Genomic DNA, 4014 nt, shown 5'->3' on the forward strand with positions numbered 1-4014 from the left:
CAGAGCATCGCCGGAGACACTACTAGAAAAACCGCTACTAATGGCGCACCTAATTTGGCCATTAATGGCGCATCACTGGTGCGCCATTACTAGCATGCCATTAGTAATTTTTACTAATGGCGCACCAGTGGTGCGCCATTAGTATCTGGTATACTAATGGCGCACCACTGGTGCGCCATTAGTATAGGCTATGGTGCGCCATTAGTATGCCTCCCAGGGGCCATGTATACCCAGGTGCTTTGGCATACTAATGGCGCACGACCACGAGATGCGCCATTAGTAACCATGGCATACTAATGGCGCACTGACCAGTGATGCGCCATTAGTATGCTTTGTCATACTAATGGCGCACTGTCATGTGATGCGCCATTAGTATGAATATTAGGTTTTTTTTATTTTTTTATTTTCTGTTTTTTGCACAGGTTACAAAATGTATAATTTGACAAAATATAGACAGCACACATCAACAACTAATTCATCGAATACAGTAGAAGATTAGTCTTTGAATACAATTCATCATATTAGTCTCCGAATAGAACTCATCATATTAGTCTCCGAATTGAAAAGACCGAACAAAGATAGAACATTATATTACAAGTCTCGAGACCGCGAGTAGCGAGTTTGTCTTCACATTACAAGTCGATATCGATCATCTAAACTACCATCACATAGAAGAGAGCTGCGGTCATCACTATGAGCATCATCACGATGAAACTCGTCTTCATCCGGTTCCTCCAACGCTCCCTCCCCTCTCCCGCTAGATAGCGGGCGTATCTAGATTCGGCCTCGGCCCTAGTGGTGTACCCTTTGTAACTGTTACTGCTGAATCGGTGAACCTGTCTCCGACACTCCTCCCAGTCATCGTAGACTCCGGGAACCTTACCCTTGTACACGACATACGTCGGCATCGCTATGCACTAGCCAAATGAAATGTTAGTACCAATTCACAGACAATACATAAGCAATATATAAGTATGCAACAGAACGATCGGAAGAGAAAAACAAGACATTAATAGCATCGATTACATCTAAGTTGAACGACTCTCGAAACGAAAGAGACATACTACAAGTTCATTAATGTTTAATTACAACATGAGCCAATCGATGTTTCAGAACTAGACACAGCATCACTGCTTTTGACTCGACTCAAGGGACCGGAGCGTGGATGAAGCCGCCGTCTATCATGGGAGTCATGAAATAACGGTCGTTGTCAGCATGCATTTGTAGCATTGTGTCGATGTCACTGTTGGACGGTTGATTTCTGAGGTAGAACTGCCCCGAGGTACGAAGGACATCTTGATGGATGATTTCCGCAAACTCCGACTTGATGCGAAAGAATTCTTGTCGGAGGTCCGCGTCCTAGATTGCCGACACGCTCGCGGCCCAATCTTTGAGTTTACTCGGTAGCAGAAGTTGATGATGGTCCCGTACGATCGCCCGCATGTGATGGATGGCGTAGTAGGCACCCTTCTGACCGCCAGGCGGCTGCTTGACGCAGCAGAACGTCGTATTGTTGGAGAACACGTGCTTGCCGTACTTACGAATAGGCTTGGTGAAGGTGCCTCCAGATTTGGAGTAGCCGGGGAGAACATCATCAAGAACCTTCTTGACATTTGTGTAGTCTACGTTCGACTGACGGTCCGGGTCGAAATACGTGGCCATGGAATATTTGGGGCTTAGGAGGATGAGCGTACAACATGTGTCACTGCAGAAAACACGGAATGTTAAAAGAAAAACGATCGAAATGTAAGAATTCATATGTTACGGGCCGGTTGAGGGGAGGACTTACTTGGGAAAGTAAGGCACGAGGAAGTTATCCTTATCTTGGTTTGCCAGAATGACGCCTTCGAGGTAAGAACTCGCGACTTGCCGGTCCCTAGCGCTGCCCAAGATCTTGGCACGCATGTAGAAGGGGTCGACTATCACGATGTCCGGGGTCTTGTCGCGAATGATCCGCATCTCCATACTCAGCGAAAATAGCCGAACGAAGGTGTAGTGCAGCGGATGATGGTTCAACATAGCGTGGATGTCATCAAAACGCAGGACGATCGTACGCCCGATGGAGTTATCCACAAAGCCCTTGCCCTCTGGCACCTTGGCCGCGAAAACTGGGTATGCCACATCCTTCTCCCTGAGACGCCGCTTCTCCAAAGAAAGAACACTGTCATGCAGACTCCGCATAGCACCGGTTGCAGCATTGAGCATATTTGTCGGTAGCATCGCCCTACCCGCCACATGCACCCTCCTCGAGATATCCTGCGGTGAAGGTGGCCCGTCCTGAGCACGGATCGTACTCGGTGCCGGCTGGCTCGCACCCTTCTTAGTCTTTCTTTTGCGTGCCTTCTTCTTCTCCTGTAATGGGACCGAGTTCTGCTCACAGACCGCCTTCTTGAGTGTGTTGGGGCTGATAATATTTCGCACCTTGCCTATCTGAGGCTCGGTGAAGTCGGCAGCTGGAGGCGTCTCCTGAGAGCTGAACGCCAGACGGCGCCTGTTGCAACTTGGCTTCTCCGCGATACGAGCTAGATCGCACACGTATTTTTTTGGGTTTGGTTCTTGAGAAGGAGGCCCCATGAAGTCGCCATCGTACCCATGATCGACAAATTACTGATCGACATTGCCAAATGTATCATCATCGTCGTCGTCGTCGTTCTGATCCTGTGCCATATGCATGTTTGGATCCAGTGGCATAGGGATGTCCGGCACCGTTGCTGCGGTCTTGCCATGGGGCCGACTTGGCGCCGGCACGACTGGCGGTGTTGTCTTTGGGGTGGTGTCCCCCGCCCCCAAACGAATCTGGCTCTTCGGCCAAAGCAAGGGCCAGCTCAGGCAGGCGCTGAGGGTCATTACGTCATCATCGTCGGCCCCGACGGGTCGAATCGGAGGTAACAAGTCGTCGCAGCCTGGCAGCACCCGAACCAGTTGAACCCTAAACAAGTTGGGTGGCATCTGGGTACCGTGGAACAAGGGGTTGCCCGGTTGAACGATTTTTACCATGGCGACATCGACCAACTCGTTGTTCACGAAGTGGAGGAGAGTGCACGGAACATCGGCGGCGCCCTGCGAAAACATGTAGGGCGTCAGGGATGCCCAGTCAAAGGCAAGGAGATGATGTCCTCGGCCGAGAGAGGCTTAATTAGTTACCGTGATGATGGCGTCGAGGTCGGCTAATGTCGACGCACCGCCAACGGCGGGCGTGCAGTTGACGGAGGTGCCGCTTGCTGCAGAGGTGCCGGCCGGCGTACACCCGGGTGCATTAAGCTCCCGTGCCGGCGTCGGAGACACCAATGTCGCCTCCTCCGGAGGCACCAATGGCCCCGCCATCGCATTATGCGAGTTGCTGGCCGTGAAGCTAGGAATCGGGGGCGGCCCCTGTTGGCCGCCCGCAATCCACGCACTCAAACCCGAGTTCAAGCTAGGCACAATGGCGGTGATCGTCGCTCCGAGTCGTTGTTCCACTTGCTCTTGGACAATCTTCGGAATCCGCGCCATCTGTGCCTTGAGTTCTTGAACCTCTCGCGCCTGGCTTTCCAAGCTGGTCTTTTTCTCCTTCCGCACACCAGCGGTATAGTATGACCCCCATTTTGTCGACAAGCCTTTGCCGGCCACACGACCAGCTGACGTCGGCTTACTGAGCTTATCCTTGTTCTTCATTACATTCAACCCCCTATTTAGAGTGGTGTCCCAAGGGTTGCTCTTAGTCGACCCCGCGCTACTGCTTTCAGTTGCCTGCGGAAGGAATGTGAACCATTTAGAAATTTGGCTTCATTAATTAGAATGCAACCATATGGAGCTAATTACGCGGGGGTGTATTCCTTACCGGAACAAGCTCAAGCTGCCTGGTCTTCGGATCCGTGGTAAGCTCCTTTGTTTTCGGGTCCTTCTTGTACCGGGCCCTGACAAAGTTCCTGGTCTGCTTGTCACCGTATTTCTCGCAGAGGGGTGGTAGGCCTTGCTCGGCATGGTCCGCCTCCTCCTTGTCCCATATAGGCTCCGCCACTCTGTAACCGCCGG

The sequence above is a fragment of the Triticum dicoccoides genome, chromosome 7B (genome assembly GCF_002162155.2).
Source record: "Triticum dicoccoides isolate Atlit2015 ecotype Zavitan chromosome 7B, WEW_v2.0, whole genome shotgun sequence".
Lineage (NCBI taxonomy): Eukaryota > Viridiplantae > Streptophyta > Magnoliopsida > Poales > Poaceae > Triticum > Triticum dicoccoides.